Raw genomic sequence first — 14,276 nt, 5'->3', positions numbered from 1 at the left:
TACAATATGATCTATAATGTTCTTTTACAGCTGGCTCATCAGAACAACTTTGTGATATATATAACTCTCTTTTTGTCTTACATGAAATTTTTATCCCTTTTGTAATCCAGGGTTTCATTTTAAAAGCCTGTGGATTCAGTAATTTCACAGGATACTTTTTTTTTTTTGAATACTGCTTCAAAAATGGACATGAATTCATCTGTGAATAGGTTGAATTTAATATTAACATTTCTTTCTTAATACATTGGGCTCCAGACATATGTTATTAAGAGTAAGCAACTTTCCATCATGGTCAGTCAGACCATTGACATTTTGAATTACAGTACTGTGACTACTATTAAACTTATTGATAAAGATGTTGTCAGTGAGGCTTACACTGGTCTTTGTCGCTTGGGTAGGAAATTCAACTACTGGAGTTAGATTAAAGTTTTGTAACAAATGTTCTGGTTCTCTTCTATTGGTGTTGTCTGTAAGGAAGTTTACATTGAAGTCACGCAAAATGACTAAATACTTGACCTTTGAATATATTTTTAACAAAACTGGTTCAAGCTGTTTAAAAAAAACACAAATTTTCCCTGCAGAAGCCCTAAATATTGTCACCACTATAACCAACCTATTATCAGCAAAAATTTCAGATAACATGCTTCAAAATGAAAATCTTCACAATGAATGATTTATGAGCTATACCCACTTTGATGTATACTACAGTACCACATTTCTCTCTATTTGCTCTACAGTAACTATCAGCTAGGACATAACCCTCCAAGTGAGGCATCAGCATGGCAGACTTTATTTATATTGTGCTCTGCGAAACACAATAAATGGGCTTTTGCTAGGGAGTAATTTACATTTATGGTGTGAGCCAAAAGCTCCACTTTATTTCTAAGGCTCCTGATATTTTGGTGGAATAGACATAATTTATCATTCATAACAGATTTTAAGTTGTAACATTTGGAGGTTGAATTAATGTCTCTCAATTAATAAGGACTGGTACTTGATTTACTGACAGGCTTCCTCTTATAGGCTATGTTTGTGCACATATTACTTACAAATTGACCAGAGTCTTGCCTTGATTCTTGTTGCACTGATCCCATGAAAAATGTGACTGTGAATATCAGTTCTTCCACCCCTGTCACTTTTTGTAAGTGATGGTATTGGACAGTTTGCTGGTGATGAGTTGGTTACTGCTTTTGACTGGCTATGTTGTTTAATTCCATACTTTCGTGTAGCTTCTTGTGCATAAAAAATCCTGTTGATTGTAGTCTAGGATGGTAGGATCCCTGGTTTTATGCAGTTTGCTACAAAGTTCAACTACCTGGTTCATCAACTTGTGCCTTCCATTTCTGTTTAAGTGGAGTCCATGTCTGGTATGTTCTTCGTGCTTCATTTTGCTAATATCTGTTAGGTGCACATGATTAAATTTTTTACACAACTTCTGTAGTTCGATGTTGTAGTGTTCAATTTCTCTGTTCACACATGACCACTAAGGAAGATCATGCCACACTGGTACATTTATTAAGGTGACATTTGTGTTGTACAGTTTAGGCAGTAACTTCCCGTAAGTTCCAAGTGATGTCTTGCTCTCATTTTTGTGGACGTCATTGGCCCTGCCTATAATTAAAAGTGATTGTCTTTTTTTCAGATTGTTTGTTTCTATTATTAGGTTTTCGACTACAGCACTTAATATTGCTCCAGGTTTAAATTTTGTGAAAGCATAATACTCTCTATGTAGACCATCATGAAGGGAAGTTGAAAAGCTTTTCCCATGACTGTCTGCATACAGTAAGAATTTTTTCTTGCACCCATCAGTTAGTATCTTTTTGTTTCACCTATTCTCATTAAATTCATTGCATTTAGTGTCTCAGAAGGTTTATTGTTACATACTTGGTAATAGCAGTACTTTCACATGTGCAATTAGCACTGGCAGTGCACGATGACCAACCAGTGGACTAATTGCTAAAAGTTGCCAACAGCATATATGCAACACTGGATCACCAGCTGCCATAATGTCATCAGCAGATGATGTGCCATCCAACTCCATCTGGTGGATGCCAAACTCATCCGAAGAGAAAGTGCTATAGTGTGGTTGCTTCACACTCCGAATGACTCCCCTGAGAAATTCTGAAGAGCTATGCAGTTTATGTGATGCTGGCCAGACAGATGTAACCCCACCTGCAGCCAGGAGGACCTAGGAGAGCTATGTTTCTGGCACACTGTAATGCTGCCCACCAAGATTATTGGTGAGCTAGAAACAGCTTTATTAACGTTTTTGGGTATGACAGGCATGTTGCCGATAAAAATTGAAATTGACAAACCATGTGCCTATGCAAGTGATGACCATGATGTAAATTAGGCAAGACAAATCACAAATCAAACAAATTGCCACTCCAAACAATGTACAGTGGTCCCTTCCTGGTGTTGTGATGAGGAGTCAACACCGTCAAGACCTTGCAAAATGGCAAAACCACACAGGTGTCTATTGACTGGATCAAGCTAGTGTAGTCCTACCTTCACCTCTGCAATACACCATGCAGACGTTACAAGTTTCATCACACCTGGAGACACTGATGCAGAAACATTTTCACCATGTCCAGCAGCTGCATTGACACTGTGGCTAGCTGTATGCACAAGACAGAGGTGATTGGTGGCTGGGTGTGGGGGCTATGAACTATGAGAAGGTAATTAAACCAAAAACTGACTGTAGAGTGTGTTGTGATATGACAGTTATCTTTGATGTTAATCTCAGTGCTGAATTATCTGAGTTTATTAATGAATATTAATTCTGTAAATGTTCTTTTATGTATATTATTCTCTCTCTCTCTCTCTCTCTCTCTCTCTCTCTCTCACACACACACACACACACACACACACACACACACACACACAAATGTGTAAAATAATTACAAAGAGGTTTCAGAAAGAATTTCTCCAAAATTTTTACCATCACAACAAAAGATGATCTGAGCAAGATGGCGACGAGTGTAGTGATGCATAGTGAACGAGTGAATAAAAGTTACTGTTCTGTCGTAAAAAATGAATCCTGTGTAAACTGTAAAAGTGAATTCGAAAAACTAAACGAACGCATTTCAAGTTTACAAAAAGTTGTAGATGTTTTAAGATGTGAGATTTCGTATATAACTAATGAAAACTGTGAGCTGAAGAAGTTGCGCCATATTCTAAATGATAAAAAAGCCACAAAACGGGAACCTGGTGAGTTATGAGAAGCGGAAAGGAAGCGATAGGGCATCAAAGGCAGCAAATGAAATTATAATTACAGATAAAAACAGGTACAGTGTTCTGTCGAATAGTAGTGATGCCTGCAATAAGGATATGCAAAACGCTAGTGAAGTGATGCAAGACAGTGAAACAACGTCCGAGTGGATAAAAGTGTCGCTAAAAGGTAATCCTTTGTCCACTAAAAGAAAAACAAACTCTGTAAAATCTGTCACATTTTGCAATAAAAACAAATACGACGTTTTGCAACAAAGTGAAAATACAAATAAACAAAAACCGACGTGTGTGACAAAGAAGAAAGAATCAAAAGTCGACGTCTTTGGAGACAGTCACGCCAAAGGAATTTCTCAAGAACTGCAAGAAAATAGTAAATCAACGACAGTCACAGGCATGGTTAAACCAGGTGCTGGTTTCAAAGAAGTGACGGAAAACATCATAAAATATAACTATGACAAGCAGGACAGTGTTGTAATCTGCGCTGGAGCTAAAGACATTTACGAAAACAATGCTATGAAAATGTATAAACAGCTCTTGAGTCTTTTGCTAGTACTGTCAAATACAAACATTTTACTGGTGAACTTTACCCACAGGCGTGATTTACCTGAATGGTCATGTGTGAATAAGGAAATTCACAGAATTAATGCGAAACTTAAAAGTAGTTGTAGGCTATTCAGCAATGTGAAATTAATTGACTCAAGCACACTTGACAGAGAATGTTTTACGAAACATGGGCTTCACCTTAACGGAAATGGTAAGGCCAGGTTAGGAAACTTAATAAGGGAAGCAATTAAATGCAATTACAAAGTGACAGCCACTGAACTGGGATGGTATAAATCTCCAATAGCAGAAACACCAGCAAAAACAGGAGCAGCACGCAAATGGACCATCCAAAAAACAATAGCAATAGAGGAACCTACTACTGAACCAACAGCACGAAGAATCCTGTCAGCACCACCACCACATCCACTACCATTACCACCACCACCACCACCTCCGGCCACAGAAGCACCAGCAACAACAACAGCAGCAGCAACTGAACCAACAAGAACAGTAGCAGCAGCAACAAAACCATCAACAACAGTTGCAGCAACACAACACTGCCTAAGGAGGAGTCAAAGACAAGGTACATCTACATCATTAAATAAGGATTTTTTATGGCTTCAGACAAAGAAATGGAAAAGATTGTGACAAATCAGCAAGAAAATTTGCAGATAAGTCACAACTACTATGGAGAAAGCAGCACATTACCAGGTAATGACAAAAGAAAAAATACTTGTAAAACAGTCAGGATAATGTGTCAAAATATTCAGTGCCTCAGAAACAAAGTACTAGATCTAGAAGTAGCTTTAAATAATCTTGCTGATGTCTCTTGTATCTGTTTATCTGAACACTGGTGCAAGGCTAGTGAATTAAGTCTCATAAATATAAACAAATTTAATTTAGCAACACATTATTGCCGAAGTGTTTTCAAAAATGGTGGGGTATGCATTTACTCTAGAGTAGGACTGCAGTTCAAAGTGAAAACAGAATTGGACCATCTAAATATAGAAAAACATTTTGAATCATGTGCCATAGAGTTAAAAACTGAGGAGAAGAGTGAAAAACTAGTTGTCATTACAGTATATACACTCCTGGAAATGGAAAAAAGAACACATTGACACCGGTGTGTCAGACCCACCATACTTGCTCCGGACTTGCTGTACAAGCAATGATCACACGCACGGCACAGCGGACACACCAGGAACCGCGGTGTTGGCCGTCGAATGGCGCTAGCTGCGCAGCATTTGTGCACCGCCGCCGTCAGTGTCAGCCAGTTTGCCGTGGCATACGGAGCTCCATCGCAGTCTTTAACACTGGTAGCATGCCACGACAGCTTGGACGTGAAACGTATGTGCAGTTGACGGACTTTGAGCGAGGGCGTATAGTGGGCATGCAGGAGACCGGGTGGACGTACCGCCGAATTGCTCAACACGTGGGGCATGAGGTCTCCACAGTACATCGATGTTGTCGCCAGTGGTCAGCGGAAGGTGCACGTGCCCGTCGACCTGGGACCGGACCGCAGCGACGCACGGATGCACGCCAAGACCGTAGGATCCTACGCAGTGCCGTAGGGGACCGCACCGCCACTTCCCAGCAAATTAGGGACACTGTTGCTCCTGGGGTATCGGCGAGGACCATTCACAACCATCTCCATGAAGCTGGGCTACAGTCCCGCACACCGTTAGGCCGTCTTCCGCTCACGCCCCAACATCGTGCAGCCCGCCTCCAGTGGTGTCGCGACAGGCGTGAATGGAGGGACGAATGGAGACGTGTCGTCTTCAGCGATGAGAGTCGCTTCTGCCTTGGTGCCAAAGATGGTCGTATGCGTGTTTGGCGCCGTGCAGGTGAGCGCCACAATCAGGACTGCATACGACCGAGGCACACAGGGCCAACACCCGGCATCATGGTGTGGGTAGCGATCTCCTACACTGGCCGTACACCACTGGTGATCGTCGAGGGGACACTGAATAGTGCACGGTACATCCAAACCGTCATCGAATCCATCGTTCTACCATTCGTAGACCGGCAAGGGAACTTGCTGTTCCAACAGGACAATGCACGTCCGCATGTATCCCGTGCCACCCAATGTGCTCTAGAAGGTGTAAGTCAACTACCCTGGCCAGCAAGATCTCCGGATCTGTCCCCCATTGAGCATGTTTGGGACTGGATGAAGCATCGTCTTACGCGGTCTGCATGTCCAGCACGAACGCTGGTCCAACTGAGGCGCCAGGTGGAAATGGCATGGCAAGCCGTTCCACAGGACTACATCCAGCATCTCTACGATCGTCTCCATGGGAGAATAGCAGCCTGCATTGCTGCAAAAGGTGGATATACACTGTACTAGTGCCGACATTGTGCATGCTCTGTTGCCAGTATCTATGTGCCTGTGGTTCTGTCAGTGTGATGATGTGATGTATCTGACCCCAGGAATGTGTCAATAAAGTTTCCCCTTTCTGGGACAATGAATTCACGGTGTTCTTATTTCAATTTCCAGGAGTGTAGATCTCGACTGGGTGACAAAAACATGTTCTTCAAAAAAATAGAAGCAGCATTAAACACTTTTTATAGTAATGATGTGAAATTATTTTTATGTGGAGATTTTAATATTAACCTGTTAATTGAAAGTGATGAAAAAAGACAGCTTTTGAGTATACTCAGCAGCTTCCACATGAAACCACTCTTTACAGATGCCACCAGAATAACAGAACTGTCATCTTCTCTTTTAGACAATATTTTCTCAAATATGGAGAATGGTATCACTGAGCCACTAAACGTAAACTTAGGTCTTTCGGATCACAATACACTATTAACATACATAAATTACTCTATCCCCAAGGCAGTAAAATATAAGTGGGGATACAAAAGGCACTTCTATACAGAAAAAGTAAATACTTTCATCCAGTTGTTAGCTAATGAAACCTGGGAAGATGTCTTTGCACAAATTACAACCGAGGAATCTTTCAATGCTTTTTCTAGTACATTCATGTCCCTATTTGAGATGTGTTTCCCAAAAAAACTCACAAAGATCAATGTCATGCCTAGGAACACAAGCCAGTGGATAACACCCGCTATTAGAGTATCTAGTCAAACACTAAAACATATCAGTCAACTCAAAAAAGATAACAAAGATGAACACTTCACAGATTATGTTAAGACATACAAGAAAATTTACAGGAAGGTGATCAAAAAAGCCAAGACAATGCACAATGACAGTGTAATTGCTGGGTCAGCAAACAAATCAAAAGCTATATGGAATGTAGTAAAAAAAGAAATAGGCCCAAGCAAAAATGTTAGAAATCCAGATGACTTTGTTTTAAAAGATGATCAAGGTGTGCTAGTCAGAAATCGTACTTTAGCAAATTACGTTAATGACTATTTCATAAATAGTCCAATCAATCTGCATAAAAATTGTCCTAAGATTAGTAGAACATCGATCCCAGAAGAATAAAGTGTGAATTCATTATTGCTACCTCCCACAAACAAATTGGAAGTTAATCAAATAATAAAAACAATGAAGAATAAAATGTCCTCAGGGATTGACGAGATACTTTGCTCAGTCATGATGAGATGTGCTAGTGTCATATCAGACCCACTCTCACACATCATAAACATATCATTTTCGGAAGGCGTCTTTCCACAACGATTAAAAATTGCAAAAGTAAAACCATTGTATAAAAAGGGCAATATACATGAAGTGGGAAACTATAGCTTTATTATCGGTATTTTCAAAAGTAATAGAGACAGTCATGAAAAACAGAATTACAAATTACCTCAAGAAATTCAATCTATTGTCTGTAAACCAACACGGCTTCCGCAAAGGAATGAGTACAGAGTCAGCCATCACCCAATTCATTGAAAATATTGTAACGGGGCTAGATAAGAACAACAGTACAATAGGAATAAATTTGGACCTCTCAAAGGCATTCGATACTGTCCAACATGATATCCTGCTAGACAAATTAGAATATGTCGGTATACGAGGAGTAGCTAAAAAGTGGTTTCAGTCATATCTCCATAATAGGAAACAGGTAGTAGAAATTGCAACAACAAACAGTAAAAACCAAAGTATTGTTTACAGATCGGATATTCAGACTGTGCCAATAGGGGTACCGCAGGGGAGTGTTCTAGGACCTCTCCTATTTCTTCTTTACATAAATGATATCAAGATTCCAGTAAATGGTACTCATATAACCCTGTTTGTGGATGACACAAACATTGTAGTAACTGACATAAAGCGGGTATTGCCAACATCTGCAACCAGAGTTATATAATATTTGCAAAATTGGTTTGAAGTGAACAAATTAACCATAAATATATCTAAAACTAATTATATCCATTACAGGAAAGCAAAGTCACACTCTGATCTAGATCTCAGAATACAAAATAAAGAAATTGTGAGAGTTGCTACCACAAAATTCTTAGGTGTAATTATAGATGAAAATTTAGACTGGAAATCCCATATCCTGTATCTCTCACATAAGTTAAGTTCTGCTTGCTTTGCTTTACGCGTTATTAGCTTTGTATGTAGTAGGGAATGTAGCAAAGCTGTTTACTTTGCTTATATACATTCTGCTATTACCTATGGCCTCATCTTCTGGGGTCATAGTAAGAAAAATCTCACAACCATCTTCACTCTACAAAAACGAGCTGTTAGAATAATTACCAACAGTTCAAGGCTAACTCCTTCAAAGCAATTATTTAAACAGCTGAATATTCTACCCCTACCGTGCCTCTATATACAGAAAAGCGTAATTAATATAAAACAAAATATTAACAATTTCCAATCCAACTCGGATCTACATACTTACAACACAAGAAAGTGCAATGACATTCATATAAAAAGAGTTAACAAGGCTTTGGCGCAGAAACAAACAAACATACAAGGAAGTAGATTGTATAACAAACTACCGGTAAAGATAAAAGAAATAAAAAAATTGTCTTCATTTAAAGAAGCAGTATTCAAATTTTTAATGACCAACTGCTATTATAGTGTAAAAGAATACCTGGAATAGCTCCATACTAAACAATCATATTTATGTACTCTGTGCCAATAGTAATTTTTATCTGACTGTTGCTATGTTCTAAATAAATAATATGTACAAAAGTGCTAGAATTGTATGTGTTATATCTAAATATCAACTGTGTATTCCATGTAAAAAGTCTTTCTCATACATCAATGTAAATAATCAAAGTTGTACATGCTATTTCAATGTGGTCTGATGTTACGTAGTCTACTATGCACGTCTGTATTTTGTATAGTATTGTTCACCCTATATGTGCGTATATATATACTATGTATTTTTTTGATGAAATCCATGCAATGTAAATTGTCTCTGGATGAATAAACTACTACTACTACTACTACTACTACTACTACTACTACTACATAACTCTTCTCAAATACTGTTCTGTGTGCTGTTACTGTCGTAGCTAATATACCGAAGTACTTCCCTGTCTGAGTTGTATCTTTTGGTTTATATTTCTTGAATAAATGCAGAAATAGTATTTCACTAACGCTCTTATCATATAAATATGCAGTGTGAACCATAAATTAAAGAAAATAGTATAAGATAATAGCAGATTGTCACAATATATGGCATTTGATATAATGCTAGATAAGAAACTTAAATATCACACACTTAAAAGCAGTTTTTATGAACTATAGTGGTGCATGTGCAAGTACCAGGTCATATAACAGATGGACACTTAATTAACAGCCTAAAATAGCAGGCTGTAACTGTAGCAAGAATATGTGAGAATTACAATAAGTGTAAAGGTATATTATAACAAAAGCAGTTGCAGCATTAATGTTTATACATGTGATAAAATGACAATTTTTATTGTTTGTTTAAAAGTGCAGATCCTGAAATTTTATTGTATAGTGAGAAACTACATAACTACAACAAGAATCTTTCTCTGTAGTTGTGTGTTCAGCAAGCCTCACTGCAACTTAGAGGACTTGAGCTTTACCTAGGTGTTAGTAGTGCAATGTGGTCCACTCTGCCTCCTGAGGATGACTTTGTAGCCTCTTGAGGGAGATGTGGTGGCTACTGCTGTGGAAGCCAATATGAATAGGCATGAGGAGAGTCTGCTAACTTTTCCTCCAGTTCAGTTGTAATAGAGTCTGTACGGAATGGTTGCTGAGACACCACCACCGAAGGCACAGCCACAGAGAGTGTGCAAAAACTGACAGAAAAAAAGAAACAGAGAAGAGAGACAATTTTAGATATTTATTACCGTTTTAATGAAAATATGTTTAAGATTTTTTGACGTGTTCCACATCCATAAGGATAATTTCACTTGGGATCTTTGGAAAGTATATTAGCATATTTGTTTTTCTTCGTAAATACATTGAAGAGGCAAAGAAACTGGTACACCAGCCTAATATAGTGTGGGTCTCCTGTGAGCATACAGGAGTGCTGCAACATGACATTGTGTGGGCTCAACTAATGTCTGAAATATTTCTGGAGGGAACTGACACCATGAATCCTGCAGGGCTGTCTGTAAATCCATAAGAGTACAAGGGAGTGGAGATCTCTTCTGAACAGCACGTTGCAAGGCATCCCAGATATGCTCACCAATGTTCATGTCTGGGAGGTTTGATGGCCAGAGGAAGTGTTTAAACTCAGAAGAGTGTTCCTGGAGACACTCTGTAGCAATTCTGGATGTGTGGGGTGTCACATTGTCCTGCTGGAATTGCCTGTGTCTGCTGGAATGAAGAAAGGAAATGCAGGTGGTCAGACATGATGTTTACATATGTGTCACCTGTCAGAGTTGTATCTAGACGTCCCACATCACTCCAGCTTCACATGCCCCACACCATTACCAGGCCTCCACTAGCTTAAATAGTACCCTGCTGATGTGCAGGGTCCATGGATTGATGAGGTTGTCTCCATACCCGTACTCATCCATCCACTTGATACAATTTGAAATGAGATTTGTCTGACCAGGCAACATGTTTCCTGTTGTCAAGGAACGGGTATACACTCGCACACACACACATCCATCCACACATATACAGACACAAGCAGACATATACAGAGGCAAGGAACTCTTTGCCTCTGTATATGTCTGCTTGTGTCTGTATATGTGTGGATGGATATGTGTGTGTGTGCGAGTGTATACCCGTCCCTTTTTCCCCCTAAGGTAAGTCTTTCCGCTCCCGGGACTGGAATGACTCCTTACCCTCTCCCTTAAAACCCACATCCTTTCGTCTTTCCCTCTCCTTCCCTCTTTCCTGATGAGGCAACAGTTTGTTGCGAAAGCTTGAATTTTGTGTGTATGTTTGTGTTCGTTTGTGTGTCTGTCGACCTGCCAGCACTTTCATTTGGTAAGTCACATCATCTTTGTTTATATATATATATATATATATATATATATATATATATATATATATATATATATATAAAAAGAAAGATGATGAGACTTACCAAACAAAAGCGCTGGCAGGTCGATAGACACACAAACAAACACAAACATACACACAATATTCTAGCTTTCGCAACCAACGGTTGCCTCGTCAGGAAAGAAGGAAGGAGAGGGAAAGACAAAAGGATTTGGGTTTTAAGGGAGAGGGTAAGGAGTCATTCCAATCTCGGGAGTGGAAAGGGGGAAAAAAGGACAGGTATACACTCGCACACACACACGTATCCATCCGCATATACACAGACACAAGCAGACATTTTGCGGATGGATACGTGTGTGTGTGCGAGTGTATACCTGTCCTTTTTTCCCCCTAAGGTAAGTCTTTCCACTCCCGGGATTGGAATGACTCCTTACCCTCTCCCTTACAACCCAAATCCTTTTGTCTTTCCCTCTCCTTCCTTCTTTCCTGATGAGGCAACCGTTGGTTGCGAAAGCTAGAATATTGTGTGTATGTTTGTGTTTGTTTGTGTGTCTATCGACCTGCCAGCGCTTTTGTTTGGTAAGTCTCATCATCTTTCTTTTTAGATATATTTTTCCCACGTGGAATGTTTCCCTCTATTATATTCATATATATATATATATATATATATATATATATATATATATATATATATATATATATATATATATATATATATATATATATATATATATATATATTTAAAAAGAAAGATGATGAGACTTACCCAACAAAAGCGCTGGCAGGTTGATAGACACACAAATAAACACAAACATACACACAAAACTCTAGCTTTCGCAACCAATGGTTGCCTCGTCAGGAAAGAGGGAAGGAGAAGGAAAGACAAAAGGATTGGGTTTTAAGGGAGAGGGTAAGGAGTCATTCCAATCCCGGGAGCGGAAAGACTTACCTTAGGGGGAAAAAAGGACAGGTTTACACTCGCACACACACACATATCCATCCACACATACACAGACACAAGCAGACATTGGCCTTTACAAATGTCTGCTTGTGTCTGTGTATATGTGGATGGATATGTGTGTGTGTGCGAGTGTAAACCTGTCCTTTTTTCCCCCTAAGGTAAGTCTTTCCGCTCCCGGGATTGGAATGACTCCTTACCCTCTCCCTTAAAACCCAATCCTTTTGTCTTTCCTTCTCCTTCCCTCTTTCCTGACGAGGCAACCATTGGTTGCGAAAGCTAGAGTTTTGTGTGTATGTTTGTGTTTATTTGTGTGTCTATCGACCTGCCAGCGCTTTTGTTGGGTAAGTCTCATCATCTTTCTTTTTAAATATATTTTCCCACGTGGAATGTTTCCCTCTATTATATATATATATAAAAAGAAAGATGATGAGACTTACCAAACAAAAGCGCTGGCAGGTCGATAGACACACAAACAAACACAAACATACACACAAAATCTAGCTTTCGCAACCAACGGTTGCCTCGTCAGGAAAGAGGGAAGGAGAAGGAAAGACAAAAGGATATGGGTTTTAAGGGAGAGGGTAAGGAGTCATTCCAATCCCGGGAGCGGAAAGACTTACCTTAGGGGGAAAAAAGGACAGGTATACACTCGCGCACACACACACACATATCCATCCACACATACAAGACACAAGCAGACATTTGTAAAGGCAAAGAGTTTGAGCAGAGATGTCAGTCGGGACGGAAGTACAGAGGCAAAGATGATGTTGAAAGACAGGTGAGGTATGAGCGGCGGCAGATTGAAATTAGGAATTAGCGGAGATTGAGGCCTGGCGGATAGCGAGAAGAGAGGATATGCTGAAGGGCAAGTTCCCATCTCCGGAGTTCTGACAGGTTGGTGTTAGTGGGAAGTATCCAGATAACCCGGACGGTGTAACACTGTGCCAAGATGTGCTGGCCGTGCACCAAGGCATGTTTAGCCACAGGGTGATCCTCATTACCAACAAACACTGTCTGCCTGTGTCCATTCATGCGAATGGACAGTTTGTTGCTGGTCATTCCCACATAGAACGCTTCACAGTGTAGGCAGGTCAGTTGGTAAATCACGTGGGTGCTTTCACACGTGGCTCTGCCTTTGATCGTGTACACCTTCCGGGTTACAGGACTGGAATAGGTGGTGGTGGGAGGGTGCATGGGACAGGTTTTACACCGGGGACGGTTACAGGGGTAGGAGCCAGAGGGTAGGGAAGGTGGTTTGGGGATTTCATAGGGATGAACTAAGAGGTTACGAAGGTTGGGTGGACGGCGGAAAGACACTCTTGGTGGAGTGGGGAGGATTTCATGAAGGATGGATCTCATTTCAGGGCAGGATTTGAGGAAGTCGTATCCCTGCTGGAGAGCCACATTCAGAATCTGATCCAGTCCCGGAAAGTATCCTGTCACAAGTGGGGCACTTTTGGGGTTCTTCTGTGGAGGGTTCCGGGTTTGAGGAGATGAGGAAGTGGCTCTGGTTATTTGCTTCTGTACCAGGTCGGGAGGGTAGTTACGGGATGCAAAAGCTGTTTTCAGGTTGTTGGTGTAATGGTTCAAGGATTCCGGACTGGAGCAGATTCGTTTGCCACGAAGACCTAGGCTGTAGGGAAGGGACCGTTTGATGTGGAATGGGTGGCAGCTGTCATAATGGAGGTACTGTTGCTTGTTGGTGGGTTTGATGTGGACGGACGTGTGAAGCTGGCCATTGGACAGGTGGAGGTCAACGTCAAGGAAAGTGGCATGGGATTTAGAGTAGGACCTTTGGTTCCATCGGATTCACCTGGTCCTACTCTAAATCCCATGCCACTTTCCTTGACGTTGACCTCCACCTGTCCAATGGCCAGCTTCACACGTCCGTCCACATCAAACCCACCAACAAGCAACAGTACCTCCATTATGACAGCTGCCACCCATTCCACATCAAACACAAACAAAAGTGAAAATCTTGTGCACCTCTGTGAAATAACCTGTAGCCTTTGACAGATGATTCCTTCTGTATAATATGACTATTTAAATAATTCTAGTCCAACCTCCTTTAGCCAACAGCTGTCTGTCTCAAGTGTCTATAAAATAATTTTTGTTTTCAAACAATACATTTTTAAAAATTACACACATATTTTTTTAATAATTTTTAATGGAGTACAGTTCAGCTATTCAATGAAA

At 40.2% G+C, this 14,276-nt stretch overlaps 1 protein-coding gene across 2 annotated transcripts in view; it reads left to right on the top strand.

The window, feature by feature from the left end:
* Positions 1-14,276, top strand: part of LOC126094765 (scoloptoxin SSD14-like) — a 452,119-nt gene that overhangs the window by 380,090 nt on the left and 57,753 nt on the right. The gene's annotated exons all lie outside the window — the stretch shown is intronic.

Source organism: Schistocerca cancellata, chromosome 1 (genome assembly GCF_023864275.1).
Source record: "Schistocerca cancellata isolate TAMUIC-IGC-003103 chromosome 1, iqSchCanc2.1, whole genome shotgun sequence".
Lineage (NCBI taxonomy): Eukaryota > Metazoa > Arthropoda > Insecta > Orthoptera > Acrididae > Schistocerca > Schistocerca cancellata.
The sequence above is the reverse complement of the archived record's forward strand: the minus strand, read 5'-3'. Positions and strand labels throughout refer to the sequence as shown.